This window comes from Lynx rufus, unplaced genomic scaffold (assembly GCF_022079265.1).
Source record: "Lynx rufus isolate CCGP_SWC_20201006 ecotype Redwood Valley unplaced genomic scaffold, mLynRuf1.p SCAF_25, whole genome shotgun sequence".
NCBI lineage: Eukaryota > Metazoa > Chordata > Mammalia > Carnivora > Felidae > Lynx > Lynx rufus.
Window position 1 is genome coordinate 12,089,509 of NW_025814840.1, and position 6,000 is coordinate 12,095,508.

Genomic DNA, 6,000 nt, shown 5'->3' on the forward strand with positions numbered 1-6,000 from the left:
AGAATCCCCTCGTTTTCTTCTACCCGCCCTCACCTGGGGGAAATCAAGGCAGGGGACTTGGATCAACCGTGTTAAAATGTCAGGAACCGAACCAAAGGCGGGAAGTACCAGCTCTCAGCTGCCAGTCATAAATTTAAAAGAACTGACAATGGAGGACGAAAAGCCAGCTTCATGTTACACTTAAAACTCGCCTTGATATGTTGCACATAAGCCTTTTCATTCCTGTGGTTCTGGTTAGCTGTTCCCTATCGGTTATGCCGTGGGGGAACCGAGGTGAGGTCCTTTGGGACAAGCAGGTTGAAATTTTTTTTCATCGAGTATTTATTAAGCGCTTACTGTAATCCAGACACTGGGATACTAGATGTGAGCTGATAGGCAGGAAACGTGCCTTCTGAAGTTCATGTCCAAATTGAATAAAAGTTGCCCACAGATGCTCCATAGCTGTTTGTGATTCAAAAGCTTTTAGTTTCTTCACATGTTTCAAGCTGAAACTATGCTCAGATTTATCATTGTTCCTCAGAATTTTTACATCACTTACTTTTATTATTTTAAGCTTTTTGCAAAAAGACTGACAAATTAGCATATATGCTGCATTAACATTTTGTGAAACACACTCACTAGAAAGAACATGAGGGGCGCCTGGGTGGCGCAGTTGGTTAAGCGTCCGACTTCAGCCAGGTCACGATCTCGCGGTCCGGGAGTTCGAGCCCCGCGTCAGGCTCTGGGCTGATGGCTCAGAGCCTGGAGCCTGTTTCCGATTCTGTGTCTCCCTCTCTCTCTGCCCCTCCCCCGTTCATGCTCTATCTCTCTCTGTCCCAAAAATAAATAAACGTTGAAAAAAAAAATTAAAAAAAAAAAAAAAAGAACATGAACTCCATGAGAGCAGAAATTTTGCCTTGCTCACAGCCAGAATTACCAGCCACTAGAAGGATGTCTGCTACTTAGTAGGTGCTCAAATATTTGTTGAAGGAATAAGCACTCTTGGAAACAGTGACTGAACTAATTTGCCTGGATTTAAATTTAAGATTTTAAGCTTATATTTTGCATTAAAGTCATACTCTCTGAACAAGTTTGTCACTAAACTTTAACAATTAGAAACTGTATCGACAATGATAAAAACTGTCATCTTAGTCTTAAAAAAATTAACTGGGGGACCTCAGATTCCAGATGAGATGGAATAAAAGCCAGATTTACCATCCTTCCTGAAACAACCAAAATCAAGGGAAAAAATATCTATGAAACAAAGATTTTCAAGACGTTGGTCATCAGGCAAAGAAGGAGGATGATGGAAGGAAATTAAAAAAAAAAACCATGAAAACTATGATTTCCCCAGTTTATTGCCTAGAGGTAGAGTCTAAGGTGCAATACAATAAAAGGGGATCCACGCATAGTTCAATGGTCTCACTTGGCTGGGAGTTCAGAGAGACCAAGGTGGCTAGATTTTGCAAGACCCAATTACAGAAGAGGAGAGAGCTGCAAAGAGAGAGAACCCTGGAGATTTCCAGAGACTGTCCCTCTAGTCCGATCAGTGAATGCATGGGAGAAAAATACCTGAGGCCAAAGAAAGAAGCATCCAAAAGACCCAGAAGCAATGGTCCTTGGAATTCATAAAGGGCCTGAGTCGTTCCTGTTTTCCTTAGCCAGAGTGGAAAACCTCACAATTCACGGGGCATCAGATGGAGTATTCAGAAGTGGGGGGAAATTACCCCTACACTAAATGATATACTGAGACAGCCATCTCAGAGGAGTAAGGGGAAGACTGCGCAGCATTCACACAGGGCCAGGCGGGTGTCTGCTCCAACCACCGGACGGCAGAGACTCATAATTCACAGAGCAGTGGAGCAGAGTAGAGTACTTGGGAATGACTTGTCTCAGTACTGTGGAACTAATTATTCCTTGGCTACTCCTAGAATGAGCATGACTCTAACCCAGACTAGCAAATCATCAAACAGTCATAAAAATCACAAAAGCAAGACCCAAAAGGATAGACTGTTACCAAGTGACTGAACTGTTTCCAAGTAACTGAACTACATAGCAGAACAAAAGCTCAGGAAGATTTATAGGAATACAAAAATATCCAGCACCCAACAATGTAAAAACCACAATCTGGCAAGCGATCAAAGATTCCCTCAGGTGAAAGAGAGAGAAAAACATCATCCATGATAATGAGAATAACAATCAATCAAAACTGACCCAGGGCTGACACACAAATTAGGTACCAGACAAGGACATTAAAACAGTTATTACTACTATGTTCTGTATATTCAAGAAGTTAAAGAGGGGCACCTGGGTGGCTTGTGAGTTCGAGCCCCATGTTGGGCTCTGTGCTGACAGCTCAGAGCCTGGAGCCTGCTTGGGATTCTGTGTCTTCCTCTCTCTCTGCCCCTCCCCTGCTCATGCCCTGTCTCTCTCTTTCCTTCAAAAAGAAACAAACATTTTTAAAAAATTTAAAGGTAAATAGAAACATGGAAGATATTTTTAAAAGACCTAAGTGAAACTTTTAGACATGAAGACTACAATATCTGAGATGAAGAATACACTGCGGGATTAAGTGCAGATTAGACATTGCAAAAGAAAAGATTAGTGAATTTGAAAGCATGGAAATAGAAACTATCCAAAATACAGAGAGAAAAGAAATAATCCAAAAGAATGAAAAGAGTTTCAGTGACATCGTTGGAGGGGTGATCCACCGGGGTCCTGAGGATGCCTACATGTTCTTGCAGGTATGCCAAAATTGTAGGACCCTGGCAGCAGTTTATCGAGGCCATTTCTCGAGGTTGTATTTGCAATGGGCAACCTTGACAGATGAGGTAATGTCTACCCATAAACAAAGAGCAGTCTTGCTGCTTCTTGCTATAAAATCATGAATCCCCAAGTTCAGTGTTCCTCTCTTCTAATGAAACCCACTGTTCACACAGTGGGAACAGGCTACATCTGTGAAACTTGGGGATTATGGAAAACCAGCATGAGCAGTGAGATTGATCATATTCATGGCCATAAAACAACTCTCAATAAATTTCAAAGGATACAAGTCTTACAAAGTATGCTTTCCGACCACAATAGAATTAAATTAGACATGGGTAACCAAAAGATCTCTAGAAAATCCCCAGATATTTGGAAATTAAGTAACATCTAGGTAACCCAAAAAATCAAAAGAGAAATGAAAAGAGATATTAGAAAGTATTTTTTTTAACTAAATGAAAACGAAAACACAATAGATCAGAAGTTTGGGGGTGCCACTGAAACAGTCCTTAAGGGAAAATTAGTAGTCCTAAGTGCTTATATTAGAAAAGAATGATCTGGGGTGCCTGGGTGGCTCAGTTGGTTAAGCGTCCAACTTTGGTTCAGGTCATGATCTCACGGTCCGTGAGTTCGAGCCCTGCATCGGGCTCTGTGCTGACAGCTCAGAGCCTGGAGCCTGCTTCGGATTCTGTGTCTCCCTCTCTCTCTGCCCCTCTCCTGCTCATGCTCTGTCTCTCTCTGTCTCAAAAATAAATAAAACATTTTAAAAATTTAAAAGAAAGAAAAGAACTACCTTACGTTAATGACCTCAAGCTTCCACCTTAAAAAACTAGAAGAAAAAAAAAAATCAGAGTAAACCCAAAGTAAACAAAAGAATGAAATAATAAAGATCAAAGTAGAAATTGAGAAAACATGTAAAACAGAAACCCAGTAGAGGAAAATTTATAAAATCAGTAAGCCTACACCGAAACCAAAAGATATCAATAAAATTGATACACTTAAAGCCACACTGATTGTAAAAGAAAAAAAAGAATGCAAATTATCTATATCCGGAATGAAAGAAGTGACATCATTCAAGATTCTATAGATATTAAAAGAATAGTATGTGAATATTACTAACAACTATATGCCAATAAATTCAATAGCTTAGATGAAATCAAAAAATTCCTTTAATGACACAAACTATCAAAGCTCATTCAAGAAGAAATAAAAATTCTGAATAGCTGTGTATCTATTAAAGAAACTCAATTGGTAGTTTAAAACTTCTCCCACCCACTCCACCCCAAACACACATAAAATCTCTTCTGGGCAATATGCCTTCTGTGGTAAATTTTATCAAACATTTAAGAAAGAATTCCAGTTATATACAACCAGGAAACTAAAGAGAAAGGACTGCTTTCCGACTCATGCTAGAGACCAGTATTAGTCTGATACCAAAGGTAGATAAAAATAGTATAAGGAAGCAATGGATCAGTATCTGTCATGAAAATAAATGCAAAAACTCTCAACAAAATTTTAGCAAACTGGATCCATTATGATCAAGTGGGATTTATTCCAGGAATTCAGGAGTGGTTTGAATATTCAAAAATCAATCAATTTTTATTGTTTTAATTGAAGTGTAGTTGACAGACTATATTATATTAGTTTCAGGGGTACCACATTGTGATTCAACATTTATATACATTGTGAAATGATCATGATGCTAAGTCTAGTTGATCATCTGTCAACATACCAAATTATTACAATATTATTGACTATATACTTTATATCCTGTGACTTGTTTATTTGAAAACTGAAGTTTATACCTCTTAATCCCCTACACCTATTTTACGTATATGCTACCCCCTTCCATTCTGGCAACCACCCATTTGTTCTCTATATTTATGACTCTGTTTCTGTTTTGTTTGTTCATTTGCTTGGATTTTAGATTCCACATGTAAGTGAAATCATATGGTATGTATCTTTCTCTGTCTGATTTATTTCACTTAGCATAATACCACTAGGTCCATCCGTGTTGTCATAAATGGAAATATTCCATTCTTTCTCATGGCTGAATAATATTCCATTGTTAAAAAATATATGTATCACATCTTCTTTGTCCATTTATCTATAGTAGACACTTAGGTGGCTTCCGTATCTTGGCTGTTGGAAATAATGCTGCGATGAACACAAGGGTGCACATATCTTTTCAAATCGGTGCTTTCATTTTCTTTAGATAAATACCCAGAAGTGGAATTGCTGGATTATAAAAACAGATAGATTTATTGCCATCTTAACAGACTCAAAAAGGGGAACCACATGATTATCTCAATAGATACGAAAAAGCATTTGACAAAATCCAACATCCATTACTGATAAAACTCTTAGCAAAATGGATTATAAACAAACTTCCTGAAGCTAATTAAGGGCATATAAAAAAAAGAACAGAAAAACTATAGCTAACATCAAATTTACTATTAAAAACTTGAATGCTTTCTCCTTAAAAACAAAAACGAGTCAGGACCATAACAGGTGTATCTGATATCACAACTTCTATTCAATATTGTACTAGCAGGGCTCCTGGGTGGCTCAGTCGGTTAAGCGTCTGACTTCAGCTCAGGTCACGATCTCACAGTCTGTGGGTTCAAGCCCCACATCAGGCTCTGTGCTGACAGCTCAGAGCCTGGAGCCTGCTTCAGATTCTGGGTCTCCCCCTCTCTCTGCCCCTCCCATGCTCATGCTTTGTCTCTCAAAAATAAATAAACGTTAAAAAAAATTTTTTTAATATCGTACTACCAATTCTAGCCAGGGCAATCAGTCAAGAAGAAAAAAAGTCATCCAAATTAGGAAAGAAGAAATAAAACTCTTTATTTTATTTCTATAATAAATCATTATTATTATAGGATTATTATATTAGTATAGAATAAGCTCTATAATAATAATTATTACAGAATAAATATGTAGAAAATTCAGTGGGTTCTTCAAAAAAGCTACTAGATTAATAAATGAATTTATCAGTGCTGCAGGATACAAGATCAATGTGCAAAAAATAAATCATCTTCAGAAATCTCCAGGCTTCGCTGGCTTTATTGGACAATTCTAACAAAATCTAAAGATGAAATAACTCCAATCCTACACAATCTCTTCCAGAAAATGGAAGAGAGAGGAACATTTCATTTTATGAATTCATTTATGAAGCCAGAATTATCTTGGTACCAAATCCAGGCAAAACAAACCAAAACAAAACAAACAAACAAGAACAAAACAAGAAAAAAAGAA